The sequence below is a fragment of the Musca autumnalis genome, unplaced genomic scaffold, assembly GCF_047663935.1.
Source record: "Musca autumnalis isolate F117 unplaced genomic scaffold, ASM4766393v1 scaffold_1, whole genome shotgun sequence".
In the NCBI taxonomy this organism is placed as follows: Eukaryota; Metazoa; Arthropoda; class Insecta; order Diptera; family Muscidae; genus Musca; species Musca autumnalis.
Genome location: NW_027411644.1, coordinates 262,521,189 through 262,539,705, shown reverse-complemented (window position 1 = coordinate 262,539,705; position 18,517 = coordinate 262,521,189). Strand labels below are relative to the sequence as shown.

Below are 18,517 nucleotides of genomic sequence, written 5' to 3'. Positions count from 1 at the left end.
TTAGGATTTTAAATTGCATATTGCAGCTACAACAAAAGACAAAAGTTTATTGTTGGAACATTATTTCAAGAATATATTTTTTTGTTTAATACGAAAAATTTGAGAAAATTTTTTGTGAGTTATTCTACTATTTCGCTAAATTTCCAAACAAAACCTGTATTATTTTGCTAAAACCTCTTCAAGGAAAATAGTTTATCATCGTGAAGTATATTTGCTTAGTGTTATAAGCAATAGAATTAGGAAATAACGAGTGATATTGATATTACAATCAAAGAAAAAACATAAAAGTTAAAAACCGTATAACGCGCGAAATAGTTAAAATCAGTTGAGGCGCATGTGCTTTCGCATAGACCGAGTGCATCTCTGTCAATATGTTTGCATTTTTCCATGTTTCATTTAACCGCCAAAGTGTGCCATCAGTTGCATCTTACTACACCAAAATGCTTCATGTGGGTAAAAATAACGCGATGTTCATATGATTATAAGGCGCATCCGATTTCAGTGACCCCCTGTTAAAAATACGTCAATAAGACAAATTTTATACAGATTCGTAAAGAACCGCGGATGTGCTACCTGATTCTATTTTTGGTTAAATACGAATACTACTCCCGAATCTCTGAAATTCATGACACACCTTTTTGACAAATACTATAATCGTGTATAAAGGATTCCATTTATGTAAAAAAATTTAAGGACAATCGCGGTTAAGTATGCGGATTAGTCAAAATAAAATTTTGCTTATTTTCCTATTTTCAGGGTATCTATATCAGCGGTTTTAGTGGATGGATTCGATCGCGGTAGGGCTCATTGAATCCGGCGCGGAAAAAAACTAAAATCACGCGGTGTTCAAGGGTACCTGAGTCTCAGTTGTAAATTTTTAAGCCAAAAAATAGGTTTTTAAAGAAAAATTACGCACCAAAAATTCGACTTTGGACTCCTATTACTAGGGAGCTGTGGGGAGCACACTCATGAGATATACATCAAACGACGTGGAATCACGAGTTCTACAATCCAATAAACAGATTAGGTCATTATCTGGTTGCGCCCTCCAATTATAAGAAAAATTCAAAAAACTTCAAAATGTCAGTATCGATTTTAGGGGGATGCACTGTATATATCGAGAAGTCACACATTAGAATCATGTTGCCCAAGGGGTATTCTTCAATTCTTTCTTTGAGCTCAGGTCTGAATTTTCCCTGGTTTGACCAGAAATCAAGAAAAAACACAAAAAAGCTTGCTAACTTCAACACATTTTTACCCATTTTTTTATATTACCACCAACGCAGCTTCCACGTAATTTATTTATTATGGTCTATATTATGAGACCGCGGCTAAAACACTTCAATTAATATAAATGTATGCATATTATATAAAATATATTGACAGTTCGCGACTTATTAAATGGTGAACCTCAACTTCAACGATTGTAAAACATTTTAAATATTACCATATACACTTGCATACGGGCAAAATGTGCTTCATCGAAATAATGGTTTTAGACCCCATGCATATTTGGACGAAATCCGATTCAGACAATTTGGAGTAAATTTAGTCATGTCCGTCCGTCTGCCTGTCTTTCTGGCTGGTACTCACGATAACTTTCGAATGGATCCACCAATTGGTTCAAATTTCAGGTATCGTATTCGGTATTCCAAAAAGCGAAGCAACAAACAGAGAGAAATGGAGATCTTTTCTTAGTTCGTCTTATGGAACAAATGTTCTGTAATGAGCCAGCTAAGTAAGTAATTAACATTATGTCCAAACTTAGTTTTAATTCCACAAAAGTTCAACAATTTCCAGGCATAGATCAGATAACCCTCGAAGGGAGAAAGCGATTTCGTCCATTTTTTTTTGGGGGGCAACTCCATACTTCCTGAGAAATTTGCCCAAAAACTCAAAACACTCCTATAGATGCTGTACTTTCTGTATTGTTACATAAAGGTATCTATCTTTTTTGGAGACGACGTATTCCCTGGTGTTGCCAACAATAATATACAACATTTTGACAAACATATATACCACAACAAAAGACTATAACCTATGAAAAGATCCAACTTTGACGTCGCGAACAAACCTATTTATTTGTCAAGTGGACATCAACGACTACTTGCGTTGACAACGTTCAAGGGCAATTTTTTAGACCCAAATAAAGAATACGTTGTACTAATCAGTATTCAAAGAGCTTTCGGGTTAGCATCTCAGGAAGTATACATTTCCTTAAGAAATAATATACCCCTGTATAGAGACCACAAGGACAAAATCTGAGAACAGCTCTTGAATTGCGTTCAACCGAAAAGGTTTTGAATTTTGTGAAGGATTGGACCGATCGATGTCATCTTTAAACTTGGTCTGTGTTTTGAAGAAGTATTAGGGAGTATTATTTCAAAGAGGCACATTCTGTTTAGCATATGTGTGATATGGCCACATCAAAATATGGACCTATAACGACAATTATTTTCCGGAATGTTTTATACCTCAAAAGTGTTGGATAATGTGGTTAAAATCTTCAAAATATCGAAAATAGGCAGGTGCCGGTCTAGTATGTGACCGATCATTTTCTGCGAGAAATATATTGTTCCCCTAACGAAGAGTAAATACCAAATTCTAGCCTTACTTACTTACTTACTTAGCTGGCCCATTACAGAACATTTGTTCTATAGGCCGAACTAAGAAGAGATCTCCATTCCTCTCTATTTGTTGCTTTGCACTCTGGAATACCGCGCCTTTTCATCTCATCATCCACTTGTTTGCGCCATCTATTCCTTGGCCTGCCAATTCTGCGTGCACCGCCATGTGGCATGTATTCATACGCCTTTTTAGCGGGTTCATCATCGCTCATTCTTTTGATATGGCCTAGCCAACGCAATCGCTGCTTCTCGATACGTTTAACAATATTCATGTCGTTGTATAGCAGATACAGCTCGTGGTTCATGCGACGTCGATATTCACCGTCAACGCAGATTGGTCCGTAGATCTTTCGAAGAATTTTTCTCTCAAACACACCAAGCACTGCCATGTCTGCTTGCGCAAGTACCCAGGCTTCGGAGCCATACATCAGCACGGGTAGTATCAGTGTTTTGTAGAGCGTTATTTTTGTTTGACGAGATGTGGCTTTGTTTTTAAACTGCTTACTTAATCCAAAGTAGCATCTGTTGGCCAATACAATTCTTCTTTTTATTTCACAACTGATGTCGTTTGTTGTGTTTACGGAGGTGCCGAGGTAGACGAAGTCTTTTACTACCTCAATATTATAGGAACCAACTTCCACAGTCGGTCCGAGCTCAATGGACGCATTGCGCGTCGACACCATTAACTTGGTCTTCTCACCGTTTACCGCCAGACCCACTTTAGCAGATTCTCCTTCGACCTTCATAAAGGTATCAGTTACTTCTTTTACTGATCGGCCCATGATGTCTATATCATCAGCATAAGCAAGTAACATGTGACTATTGGTGTAGATTGTGCCACTTCTTTTGACGTTTGCCTCTCGTATAACCTTTTCTAGCAGGATGTTGAAGAGGTCACACGAAAGGCTGTCTCCTTGTCTGAAACCTCTTTTGGTACCAAACTCTTCGGAGAGGTTCTTTCCTATTTTAACTGAGGACCTCGTGTCAGTTAAAGTCATTTTACAAAGTCGGATGAGCTTTGCGGGAATACCAAATTCAGACATGGCTTGGAATACCTTTGAGCGCAGCGGACTGTCGAAGGCTGCTTTATAATCGACAAAAAGGTGGTAGGTGTCGATCTGCATCTCTTGGGTCTTCTCCAGGATTTGCCGCAGGGTAAATATCTGGTCAATGGTGGACTTGCCAGGTCTAAAGCCGCATTGGTATGGTCCAATAATCTCGTTGACCATTGGCTTTAGTCGTTCGCACAATATCCCTGACACGATCTTGTAGGCAATAGGGAGTAGACTTATGCCCCTATAGTTAGAGCATACAGTCTTATCTCCCTTCTTGTGGACGGGGCACAGGATACTCAGGTTCCAATCGTCGGGTACTCGTTCTTCCTGCCAGATGGTGCTAACTAGCTGATGAATACACCTTATCAGCGTGTCGCCTCCGGTTTTGAATAGCTCGGCTGGTAAGCCATCGGCCCCTGCTGCCTTATTATTCTTCAGCCGATTTATTGCTGTCTTTACCTCATCTTGGCTGGGCGGTATACATTCAATACCATCTTCTGGGATTGGGACTGTGGTATCTTCGTCGTCTTCGCTGCTATTGGATACCAACAGATTTGAAAAATGTTCTTTCCATATCCTGAGTACACTATCTGTATCAGTTACCAAATTACCTTGCTGGTCTCTACAGGAGGATGTGCCTGTACCAAAGCCATCAGTTTGATGCTTGACTCTTTGGTAGAATTTTCGGACTTCATTCTGGCTCCTGTACATCTCGATTTTTTCACACTCCCGCTTTTCCATCTCTCTCTCTTTTTCCTGCGGAAAAGACGTTTCTCCTCTCTCCTTTTCTCCCTGTATCTCTCTCGTGCGCTACGCGTTGCTACGGATTGTAAAGTAGCCTTATATGCCGCATTTTTCTCTTCGGTGGCAGCACGACACTCCTCATCATACCATGGATTCCTTGGTGGAGGTCTCTGGTATCCAAGTATGGATTTTGCGGCTGTTTGCATGGAGTGGGCAATGCTTTGCCATTGCGCTGATATGTTATCGGGATGAGGAGGGCTTTGATTAAGCAATTGGGCTAGTTGAGTGGAATATGCTGTGGCTATCTGTTGTGATTGCAGCTTACCGTTGTCTAACTTTCGTGTTGTGGCTGTTTGTACTTTGTTTGCTACGTTTAAGCGGGTGCGTACCTTTGCTGCAACAAGGTAGTGGTCCGAATCAATGTTTGCGCCTCGGAACGATCGTACATCCAACACGCTCGATGAATGTCTTCCATCTATCACAACATGATCAATTTGGTTTCTTGTTTTCTGATCTGGAGACAGCCAGGTGCCCTTATGAATATCGAGATGATTAAATCTGGTACTGCTAACTACCATGTTTTTTGCAGCTGCAAAGTCTATCAGTCTCATACCATTGTCAGATGTTTCACTGTGGAGACTGAATTTCCCGACTGTTGGGCCAAAGATATTCTCCTTTCCAATTTTGGCATTAAAATCGCCTAGAATGATTTTAATGTCATGGGCAGGGCAACGGTCATATGTTTCATCTAAGCGCTCGTAAAATATATCTTTGGTCTGTTCGTCCTTTTCTTCAGTGGGAGCATGAGCGCAAATAAAGCTGATGTTGAAGAATTTAGCTTTTATTCGAATAGCAGCAAGTCTTTCATTCACTGGAGTGAAGCTGGATACAAGATGTTTTAGTCTCCGACTAACTACGAATCCACAACCAAACTCATGCTTTACGTCATGGCAGCTATAATACAGTGCGTCACCTTTAGGTGTTGTTGTGACGCCTTTCCCAATCCATCGTATTTCCTGTATGGCAGTAATATCGGTCTTGTACTTTTCAAGTACGTCTGCCAATGCGAAGACTGCACCTTCTCTATAAAGAGTGCGAACATTCCAGGTGCAGATTCGCAGATCATGGTCCTTAAAACGTTTGCGGGGTTCGTCAACTTTAGAGGGGTTTGTTTTTCTTTTCTTTCGTTTTTTCATAGTAGGCTGTTTTTTCTAGGGGAGGGTTACTAACCCGACGCCCAAACCCAAGTTTTTAACGTTCTTATGGGTGAACGCGCGGCACATGTTAGCTCACTACCTTTAACGGGTGTTAAAGGCAGTTCCCCAGGTGACACCACGGGGAGGTCAGTGTCCACTTGGGATGAAAGAGGGACCAAGATAAATCCTGGGCTTTGCCATGTTAAAACCGGTCAGGACCGTTCCTTGGTATCTTCCATCCCCTACGTCACCCATCAAATTCTAGCCATTGCAGCTAAAACCTCCAGATCAATGAACAAGAAATCAAATTGATCACGTTGTGATAGGTGGAAGACATTCATCGAGCATATTGGAGGTATGATCGTTCCGAGGAGCAAACTCGGACCACTACCTTGTTGCAGCAAAGGTACGTACCAGATTAAACGTAACAAATATAGTACGAACAGACACAATACGGATGTTGGACATCGGTAAGCAGCAAACACAACAGACAGCCACAGCATCTTTCACTTAGCTGGACCAATTGCTTAATGAAATCACTCCACGTACAGATAACATACAAGACAGTGGCAAAGTATTGCCCACTCCTGTGCTTAGGATATGGAAAAAACATTTTTCCAAACTGTTGGTATACAATACTAGCGAAGACGACGAAGATACCACAGATCCAATCTCAGAAATGGGTGTGGAATGTATACCGCCCGGCCAAGATGAGTTGAACACAGAAATAAACCTGTTGAAGAAAAATAGACAGCAGGAGTCGATGGCCTACCATCCGAGCATTTCAAAACCGGAGGCGACACGCTGATATAGTTAGTGTATGCATCAGCTAGTTAGCACGATCTGGCAGGAAGAACTTGTACCCGGCAATTGGAACCTGAGCTTCCTGTGTCCCGTCCACAAGAAAGGAATTAAGAAAAGAATTAAGTATGGTCTAACTACAGAGTCATAAGTCTTTTGAAGCCTGTATTGAGCGAAATAATTGGGCCATACCAATGCGGCCTTAGACCTGGCAAGTCCACCATTGATCAGATATTTACCCTGCGACAAATCCTGGAGAAGACCCAAGAGATGCAGATGGGCACCTACCACCTTTTTGTCGATTATAAATATAAAGCAGCCTTCGATAATCCTATACATGCAAAATATTCTAAGTCATGTCTAAATTTGGTATCCCCGTAAAGCTCATTCAGCTTTGTAAGATGGTTTTAACTGATAACTAGACAGCTGAATCCTATGCAAATGCATATACGGTTAGGATGGTCGTAGAGAAAATCTGATTGGACAAAAACTCGTTTTATCACAAAATAAAACGAATTAGGTCCAGAAATGTTTGCATATTTTGCATATCGTGCATATTTTGACATATTTTTACATATTTGCATAAAATGAGCATATGGAAAAATGTATACAAGGATTTATGGTCCAAAAATCGCACTAAAATGGCAGAAATGTGGTATTAAGTCTTCGTTAGGGGTATGTAACTTTACACCTGAAATTTGTCCGCATGGGTCCACGTCTTCATATAGCCCCCATAGAACGTTATCTCCCGATTTCCGATATTTTGAAGCTTGTGGCCTCAACATCACACTTAAATGGCTGACATGTTGTATATAGTCTTGGTTGGGAGTATAAAACTTTCCACCTGAAATTTGTCAGTATAGGTCCACGTCTTCATATAGCCCCCATAGAACGTTACCTCCCGATTTTCGGTATTTTGAAAGTTGTAGCCTCAATATTCCACCGAAATGACTGAAATTTGGTATTTAGTCTTCGTAGGGGGTATAAACCTTTCCACCTGAAATTTCTCGGTATAGGTTCACGTCTTCATATAGCCCCCATAGAACGGTACCTCCGGATTTCTGGTATTTAGAAGGTTGTCGCCTCAATATTCCTCCGAAATAGGTGAAATTTGGTACTAAGTCTTCCTTGGGGGTATAAAACTTTCCACCTGAAATTTCTCGGTATAGGTTCACGTCTTCATATAGCCCCCATAGAACGGTACCTCCGGATTTCTGGTATTTATAAGGTTTTGGCCTCAATATCCCTCCGAAATGGGTGAAATTTGGTATTAAGTCTTCGTTGAGGGTATAAAACTTTACACCTGAAATTTGTCGGTATAGGTCCACGTCTTCATATAGCCCTCATAGAATGGTACCTCCCGATTTTCGGTATTTTGAAAGTTGTAGCCTCAATATCCCACCGAAATGACTGAAAGTTGGTATTTAGTCTTCGTTGGGGGTATAAAACTTTCCACCTTAAATTTTTCGGTTTAGGTTCAGGCCTTCATATAGCCCACATAGAACGACACCTCCCGATTTTCGGTATGTTGAAGGTTGAGGCTGTGGTTATACGTTTAACTATTTAATTGACTTGTCTAAAAAGAATTTTAAACAGTAAAATTTTACATACAATCATTTTTGTACCTATTATTGAAATATATGTAAAATGCATAAACATTTTTGCATTTTTCATAATTTTGCATATGTAATATGTTTCGATTGCAATTTAATCAGAATCCAAAAATATGCCCAGTCCCAACATTTGATATGAATCGGATCAAAAATATGGGTTGCATAAAATTCCGCTGTCTACTGATAACCTCAGTTAAAATAGGAAAGAACCTCTCCGAAGAGTTTAGTACAAAAAAAGGTTTCATATAAGGAGACATTTTTTCGTTTGACTTGCTCAACATACTGCTGGAAAAGGTTATACGAGGTCATGGGCGTAGCCAGGAATGCTTTTGGTCGTTCTAGGGGGTGGGGTGGGCAGCTGCCCTATTCGTGGCTACGTCCATGTACGAGGTGCATGTTAGAAAAAATGGCGCAATTCGTTCATAGAACTCGGATCAACTGTGGAAGTTGGTTCCTATAATTTTGAAGTAGTCAAAAACCTTGTCGGCCTCGCCACCGCCATAAACACAACAAACAACATCAGTTGTGAAATAAAAAGAAGAATGGTATTGGCCAACAGATGCTGCTTTGGCTTAAGTAAGCAGTTTAAGAACAAAGCCACATCTTGTCAAACAAAAGTAAAACTTTACAAAACGTTGATACTGTCGGTGCTAGAGTATGGTTCCGAAGCATGGGTACTTGCGCAAGCAAATAAGGCAGTGCTTGGTGTGTTTTGCGAGAAAAAAATCGGTATCAACTATACATACAACGACATCAGTATAGTTAAACCATAGATAGGCGTTGATGTGGTTTGTTTCTCTTTTTCGTTGTAACGACATAAATAAACAATTACGAGTTGTTTTGTTATTGTATTTTTAATAAAATTGTTTTTATAATGTTTAAGATGACGCCCGTTTCTTAAAAATATTTAAAAAGTAAAAAAATCTAACAAAAACGCTGTTTTAATTTTTCCCTTAAAACGTATTTAAGAGTAATTTTGACCATCTATGAGTTAAACGTATCAAGACTTCGTCTGCCACAAAAACAAAATCCTAATATGCCTGATGATCGGACTTAACCACCGTGAAACGTAGCATAATGGTTGGATGATGTGTGGGACTTCGGTAGACTCCTAATTTGTCAATGTCATAACAGCTCAACTCGAAAGAGAATTAATTAAATAAAAACACTATAAATGACCTTCGCATTAATAAGGCAAAAATAAAATAAAATTTGTATAATTTTACGAAAAAAAATATCCAATAAATGCAATGACCCATTATGAGATTTCATACATTTCACACCTTTATTCATAAAGTAAATTTTTGTTTAAGAAATTTTGAACCAATATCTTTTCACCGGCTGACAAAGTGTTGTTTATTTTGCCGCTTGGTATTTTTTCTTTTTGAATACTGTGCCCTCTACCATAAATGGAATATTTTCTCAATATAACAACTTGTTTTGTTTGCTGATCAGTATCTCATTCAAAAACATGTTGTTACTCTTCCACACTCTTTAAAATTTTTGAGATTGCATTACGAAAATTGTATAAAGAGTTTCATCATCTCAGAGTATTTTTTATTTAGTTTGTATTTTTGTCTGTTCTCTTATTCAAACTGGCCATACAATTTTCTTATCTCCACAATTGAAATCAATTAATTTTTTTATATTGGATATATGATTGTTTGTTATGGGATTTATTGTGCTCATTGAGTTCTTTTGACTACCGGTGTTTTATTATAGATAGTGAGAGAGTAAAATGCATATAGTTGAGAGGCCAAAATATGTATGCTTGTAAAGTGCAAAGTGATTATGTCAATAAATACATATTATAACAAATAATTAAAAAATAATAGCGGCAAATTTCAAAAGGTGGACCATTGAAAATTACAGGTTGTAGTATCAAATTAATAGGGTTAACAGTGAAAATTGTGCTTTGGAAAATAATAATAAATTGATTGATTGGTCTGACAAGGAAATTTTTGCCATTTTTATACCCTCAGCATTTATGCTAACGAGGGTATATACACTTTCATACGGGCAAAATGTGCCTCATCGAAATAATGGTTTTAGACCCCAAGTATGTTTGGACGAAATGTGTTTCAGACAATTTGGAGTTAATTTAACCATGTCCGTCCGTCCGTCTGTCTGTCTGGCTGGCTGGTGCGTACGATAACTCTCGAACGGAGCAACCGATTCGGTTCAAAATTTGGCTTTCGTAATATTTTGCCCAAACTTAGTTTAAGTTCGAAGATGGGTTATATCGGTCCACTCCTTCCGGTACCTCCCCCACAAAAGTTCGAAAATGTTCGGAAAATTTGTGCGCACGATAACTCTTGAAGGGAGTAACCGATTTGGCCCACACTTTGTACATCGTGAAAGTTCTACCAGACTTAGATGAGGTTTAAATATGGACTCAATCGGTCCACTCCTTCGGGTACCTCCCACACAAAATTTCGGAAAAGTTCAGTTTAGGACCTGCTCTCGAATCGCTTTGATTTGTATTGTAACAACTTGTATTCGCTGTCCCCCATACGATGGTACAAGTTTCATAAGGGGCAAGTCCATACTTCCTGAGAAAATAGCCTGAAAGGTGCAAAAAAACCCCTATGACACCGTGTGTAGTGGTTGGAGCGCAAGATAAATCTCGAACGGATCTGCAATTCGGTCCAAAATTTGGCCTTCGTAATATTTTGTCCAAACGTAGTTTAAGTTCGAAGATAAACCATGTCAGTCCACTCCTTCAGGTACCTCCCCCACACAAAAATTAAAAAATCTTCGAAAAAAATATGCGCACGATAACTCTTGAAGGGAGGGACTGATGTAATCCATACCCTGCACATCCTAATATATCTACCAGATATAGATCAGGTTCGAATATGGACTATATTTATATTTGTCCACTCCTTTTGGTACCTCCCAAACACAATTTCGGATAAATTCACTTTAAGACCTGCTCTCGAATTACTTTGATTTTTGTTGAAGCGATTTGCATTCGCTACCTCCATTACGACGGTAAAAGTTTTTTCAGGAGCAGGTCCATATTTCTTGTTAAAACATCCCGAAAGTTGTAAAAAGCCCTATGTCACCATATGTGGCTCCCGAACTGTTCTACCGATTTGGTGCAACATTTGGTCTTCATCATATTTTATCCAAACTTAGTTTCGTGGGGCAAAACCGGTACCCAACTTCCGGTACTTCTCCCCAATATTTAAAAAATGTCACTAAAATGCTAGGACGATATCACTTGAATTGGTCAACAAATTTGGTCCAAACTTTGGATCTCATAATATTTTGTCAAAATTTAGTTTAACTTCTAAAATGGCTCATATCGGTCATCCCTAAGGGTACCTACCCCACAAAAGTTCAACATTTGTGTTAATTCCTAATCCACATTTTTGTCGGCAAGTTCAAATGTTGAAAAAGGACCACAAAATTCTGAAGAGACGCTAAATACATTCTATCTGTCCGTAGATGAAAGTTTCAATTCACATATGCTGAGGGTGTATCTCTGTCGGCAAAGCCGACTGACACTTTTTTACTTGTTAAGATGAAAAAAAAATTACAATTATTTTTGCGAGACCCCACTTGCATTGTTATTATAAATAATAAAATCTTGATTTAACTAAATTATAATTCAATACATCGAATGTCAAAAACGTCCTTTGTCAATCACCAAGTAGTAACAACATGCTTGCAATATCTTGTCTATTGCCAAGAGTGATGTTTTCGTTTTTCCTCCTATAAATCGATTGATTACACTGGTCAACACGACTTTTGTTTCAACCGATTTTTTTTTCGTTTCTAACTGAAATCGGCGAGTTATTTTCAAATCCGGTAGCGATTTTTCTCCATCAGCTCTTGTTCTTGAGATATAGTTCAAAATCGTTTTTGCGAGTTTTACCCAGAATTTCGTTATTTTCGGATACAAACAAATATTTTGTGTGGAATTTTCGACACTAATATATCAAGGAGATTGTTGTACGCTCGATACAAAAAGTTTTTGAAAAAATTTTGGTGAATATATATCAAAAAAATATAGAAAACATACGACGGACCTTGTAAAAATTGCATATTTTTAGTACTTTAAAATGTAATTACGTCATCGGGGGAAGTCATAGGATCTTCATATGACATACCGGATATGCTTAGGGTGTCTACTATATAGTCCAGTATTCAAATATATAATAAAAAGTTCATAGCGCCCATGATTCGGTCATAACCTAAAAACATTCAACTTTTTCAATTTTGTTGAGCAGTGTTATCAACTGTTACTACCCCCAGCAGCAGCAATCAGCTGCTGCTCTGCTGTTATTGTTGTCATATCAATTCGAACTTTTAATCACAAAACATGTTTATTTAATTCGATTTTTGTGTCATTGCATTCGCTTGGTCGCTTCTAGCTGTGGTTTTTCAAGCGTATTACAATAACAAAAACATATTTTTCTACTGTCACTGTTTTTAAATTGCACACTTTTTTAATTGTTGTTATTTCCATTTGGTGGCCCACCATGAAATCTAGAAGGAGATACAACAACCCCTCAGATGATGCAGTGCAGGGCATTGCATTGAATTTATTTTGTATTTACATCATGGATCGTGTGATAATTTCAAATGACGTCAATTGGAAATTTCATGTCTATCGATTTAAGTTAGGAAACCGATAGCAACAATTATAATGGATTAGGCATTTAAAAGCAATTGAAAATGTTGAATGTTTTCTTTAAAAAATTTTTAAAATATAAACAATTATTTTGAATAATTTGTATTGCTTTAAAAGGGAAATAGTTTTTTGATGATAAATATCTAGACAGCGGAATCCTATCCAAATGCATATAGGGTTAGGATGGTCGTAGCGAAAATCTAATTAGACAGAAACTCCTTTTATTACAAAATAAAACGAATTAGGCCCAGAAATGTTTGCATATTTTGCATATCGTGCATATTATGACATATTTTTACATATCTGCATGAAATGAGCATATGCAAAAATATATTCAAGGATTTGTGGTCTAAATATACCACCGAAATGACTGAAATTTGGTATTAAGTCTTCGTTAGGGGTATGCAATTTTACAACTGAAATCTGTCCGCATATGTCCACGTCTTCATATAGCCCCCATAGAACGGTACCTACCGATATTCGGTAATTTGAAAGTAGTAGCCTCAATATCCTACCGAAATGACTGAAAATTGGTTTTAGTCTTCATTGGGGGAATAAAACATTCCGCCTGAAATTTTTCGGCACAGGTCCACGCCTTCATATAGCCCCCATAGAATGGTACCTCCCGATTTTCGGTATTTTGAAGGTTGTGGCCTCAATATCCCACCGAAATGACTGAAATTTGGCATTATGTCTTCGTTGTGGGTATAAAACTTTCCACCGGTATAGGTCCACGTCTTTATATAGCCCCCATAGAACGGTACATCCACATTTCTGGTATTTTGAAGGTTGTGCCCTCAATATCCCTCCGAAATGGCTGAAATTTGGTATTAAGTCTTCCTTGGGGGTTAAAAACTCTCCACCTAACATTTGTCGGTTTAGGGCCCCGATTGGCCCTCCCGATTTTCGGTATTTTGAAGGTTGTGGCTGTGGTTATACATTTGTCTATTTTATTGACTTGTCTGAAGAGAATTTTAAACAGAAAAATTGTACATACAAACATTTTTGTACCTATTATTGAAATATTTGTTACATAAGAAAATATGTAAAATGCATACATTTTGCATATGCATAATTTTGCATATGTCATATGTTTCGATTGCAATTGAATCAGAAGCCAAAAATATGCCCAGTCCCAAAATTTGGCATGAATCGGACCAAAAATAGGGGTTGCATAAAATTCCGCTGTCTATAAATATCTAAAAAAAACGTATACCTAGTCTGTAACAAAATAAATATAAAATATGCAAAATTTGTTCATGAAAATTTCAATAACATAATATATTATTAGTGGAAATATCTTGGTCCCTTTTCCATTTAAGTGGTTGCTGACCTTCCAGTTGTATCACCTGGAGAACGGTCTTTATTAGTCTTAGGGAGTTATCAAGTACCGAGAGTTTGGTCGTTGGGTTAGTAACCCACCCCTACATAAACATTGTACTATGATGTCATCAAAATTCCTCTCCAATTTTGCACTTGGTGGGTCCTATATATATTAGGACGAAAATATGTAGAGGAGCTGTATCCAAATCTGAAGCAATTCTCGCCAAACGCTATTGTTTTTGTCCTTTCGACAAAGTAATTACAATTCTTAATTTTGACTCGGATATACATATGTCCATTGCCAAATCCATAAAAACAACCTATCTTTCAATTTTTGATGGAAAAGTTTTAAAACTGCAGGGCACCTCAAAAGGCAAATTACGGGTAGTTCCGTCAACAATATAGCTAAGACCTACAAAATACAAAAAATCGGAAAGTACCGTTATATGGGGGCTATACCAAATCATGGACCTATATTAACGATTTTTGGCGGAGAAGTTTCGTGGCCACTGAAAACCTCAAATGTCAAATTACAACTCGTTCGGTCAAAAATTTTAACTAAAATCCTCAAAATATCGAAAATCGGGAGGTACCGTTACTTGGGAGCTATACCAAAACATGGATCTATATTAATGATTTTTGGGGGAGAAGTTTCGTGGCCACTGATAACCTCAAATGTCTAATTACAGCTAATTCGGCTAAAAATTTTAGCTATAATCCTCAAAATACCGAAAATCGGGAGGTACCGTTACTTGGGAGCTATACCAAAACATGGACCTATATTACCGATTTTTGGCGGAGAAGTATCGTGGCCCACTGATAACCTCAAATGTCAAATTACAGCTGGTTCGGTTAAAAATTGTAGTTAAAATCCTCAAAATATCGAAAATCGGGATGTACCGTTATAAGGCGGCTATACCAAAACATAGACCTATACTGACGATTTTTGGCAGAGAAGTTTCGTGGCCACTGAGAACCTCAAATGTAAAATTACAGCTAGTTCGGTTAAAAATTGTAACTAAAATCCTCAAAATACCAAAAATCGGAAGGTGCCGTAACATGTGAGCTATACCAAAACATGCTATGCCCATATTTTTTTTAATATAAGTTTTTTTTATCACTAAATGTCAAATTATATCTAATTCAGTTTGAACATGTGACGAAAAACGTCAAAATACCTGAAATCGGGCGGCATTGCCTGTAAACAAAGGACGCATCTTCCCAAAATTTCAGTGTTCTATCTCAATTTTTCTGGATGCTACCCTGATCAAGAATATGTATACTTTTTTAGAGTCGCAAAAGATTATTTCAATGAGTTAGAAACGGAAAAACAAACTTAATATAGCCTCCATTCTATGCTGGACGGTATAAAAATAGGGAAGAACCTATCCGAACAGTTTAGTACCAAACAAGGTTTCAGACAAGGAAACATCCTCTCGTGTGATATTTTCAATATCCTGTTAGAAGACATGTCACATCGAAATAATGGTGGTGGTTGACTGGTTTGGACGAAATCTGTATCAAATTTGGGGTAGATTTAGCCCTGTTCGTTCATCTCTCTTTATGGCTGGTTGTTGCGCACGGTTTAGAGTTAGGACAGATCAACCGTTTTGTTCCAAATTTTGCATCTGGAAATATTTTGTTCAAACATAAAGTTCGATAATAAGCCATATCGGTCCACTCCTTCGAGTGCTTTCCCCAAAAAAGTTCACAATTTTTCGCTGAAATGGTGCACACCCTTTAAAGGAAGCAACCAATTTCGTTCATTCTGGGTCCATCGAATATGTACTATATCGATCCACTGATTGGGTTATTTTACGCTTAAGTACGCTTTAGGGACATGTCTTGGATAGTTCTGATATTGTTTGCGGTCCCTATCATGACCGTAAATCTTTTTACTTCCTGATATAATGACCCAAAAGCTCTAAAAATCCCTGCCTACACCAATTAAACTGACTGATGAGTACGATACCTTACGAATCAGACCTCCAATTTGTTCGTTTTTACTCGCAAGTGAAAAGTACTCGCGAGTGGGAGTACCCGAAGAGTAGTAGTTTTAAAAGAAGTTTACTCTCCACTCTTTTGTTTTATTTGCGAGAACTCGAGTGGTGGTTGGAAGTTGGAAGTTTCGAACTAACGAACAACCCTACTCCGAACTTAAGAACAACTTCCTTTGAACCTCCGACCACCCTCCTTCGAACTTCCGAACAACTTCCTTTCAACTTCCGACCACCTTACTCCGAACTTTCGACCACCCTCCTCCGAACTTTCGAACAACTCGCCCTTTCCACCTTCAGTCCACAGCAACATCAAAAACTGTTCGCTACCACACACACACTAACACACAAACTGTCAAAAAATAAACACATTTTTCCTACTCGATTTTACTCTTCGAGTAAACTCGTACTCTATTTCGAGCATTTTTACTCCCACTCTTTTTTCTTGCAAAACTCGCAATCTTCAAGTACTCTTACTCGCAAACACTTTTCACTCGCGAGTAAAAACGAGCAAGTCTGAAATATGCTTCGCGAGTGGCGAGTAAAAATAGAGTATACTCGATTTATTTTTCGAATTCTTCTCGCGCGAGTTCAAGCGGGAGTACTCGTGACCTAATAAAATTGTTGGTTGACACGATAACCAACGAACCTTTGGAGATGGTAATATTTTTCTTAAAGTTGAATCAGGTTTGAAGACGGGCCAGTATCTCCTTCGCAAAAGCTCATTTTTCGCTTAAGTACATTTTAAGGTCTGTCCGAGGAATGTTTTGATTAAAACGATATACGTTTTTTTCGTGGACGATACTACCTGACATAACGACCCACCCCAAAACCCAAAAATTCCACGTTGACCACCTAAAATGACTGCTTGGCACCATAACTGTCGAAATGAATGACTTCCAAAATGAGACCCAACTATATTCGTATGTCTGTTCCATAACTAGCAACAATGTACAAATTTTTACAACGATAAGAATTTTTCCTTTATATTATCGAAAAAATAGTGAAAATTAGCAGATTTTTGCAGTTTTGGAACAGACCATATGTGTTTTCCAATATCAACAAAATTAGTAAATTTAATTTAACTTTTCAAACTATTTTTCATATTAAAACATTACCCCTCATTAACTTCCGCATATTTCTTGAATGTTTATGATTCATTACAACAACATTATAGCACAAATGAAAATAGCGTCAAAACATATTTACACAATTTTATTTGATATTGCCCAGTGCTTCGCTCATTCTGTGTTATGATAATGTGCGGGAGAAAATGACAGCACAAAATTGCGAATGAATTCGCGTGTAATATTAGACGCTGACGCTTATAATCAAAACGACCTTCAGTGTGTATGCCGGAGGGGGGGAGGTGGGGGGGGGGGAGCACAGCAAAAGCATCTCTCCCCTACAACTACTGCCAACATTTTGTTTCTCGCTATCTAAATTATAGTTCATTTGCACTCAGCTTAGTGTTCCTTTTGGCCTCCTGCTCTGCATATTTTTTATCTATAAAAACAATTCATATCAATCTGTAGTGGGGCGAAAACACAGATATTCACGTATAAAATGGTATTCATTCAAACAATCATTATGAACAGTGGAAGATATATTAGTGTATGTAGGTGGATGCAAAAAGAAATTATTTTATGATATGATTTGAAATGTTAAGAAATCTCGTACTGACTTGTACTTGGAGTCATACTAGAAACAAAAACTTTCTAAACTCTATAACCACAGGGATATTTTTGGCTTCGAATATGCCAACAACGAATTAGACAACGTTTACTCAAAGAAGTACATCAGCCTTAGACATATGACTGCGAACCTGCTCTCCGCGGAAGGGTTACGACAGAACTATAATATGTAGTATGTTCAGTTGCAGGAATAGATCTGAAACACAATGTCAGTTGGATTAATGCAAATGGCCAAGTGTCCTAAATGTCCATATTGACTTCATCAGCCAATCGTCGGTGTCATGCTTAAAGCGGAATACACACGATCAGTTTTGACTGTCGATTTTTCGGAATTATCGATAACTGTCCAGCAACCACAAAATATTTTGTGGTTGCCTGATGACTGACAAATATGAATGGCCACACTAACAAGCAACCGATTATTTTAGCATAACTGACAGTCAAAACTGATCGTGTGTACCCCGCTTAAGTGTTCCGTACGCCATTTTCCCGTTTTGAAATATTCGCATTTTAATGTTTGCGTCACAACTGCTTGGATCTGAATATACATATACAAATATTTGTATTTTTGACAAGATTTATTAGTAATAGTATATAGAACATCATTACCAAAAGTTAGAGAAATATCTGTTGGAATAAAATAGTTATAGAGAATTTTTTAAAAATAGAATTTTTGTCGAATTGTTCCATACCCACACTTAGACACATATGCAAAATATTGTAAATCATCAATCAGCGACAAACAAATGTTTCCTTCTTCGCCTCAATAAATGCAAACATTCTACATCGAAAATTAAAGTTCTGATTTTTGGAATGTATTCTTAA

The 18,517-nt window shown here is 37.8% G+C and overlaps 1 protein-coding gene across 43 annotated transcripts in view; it reads right to left on the bottom strand.

The window, feature by feature from the left end:
- The window catches only part of aralar1 (calcium-binding mitochondrial carrier protein aralar1), a 116,090-nt gene that overhangs the window by 37,519 nt on the left and 60,054 nt on the right, over positions 1-18,517 (bottom strand). Inside the window, exon 1 of one of the 43 annotated variants that reach the window (XM_073961068.1) lies at positions 2,619-5,875. The exons of 40 other annotated variants lie outside the window; for them this stretch is intronic. The gene's annotated coding sequence lies outside the window, so the exon portion shown is untranslated. Of the gene's footprint in view, positions 1-1,593; positions 5,876-18,517 lie in introns of those variants that run through there. 2 more of the 43 variants (XM_073961070.1, XM_073961067.1) reach the window with 2 other exon arrangements.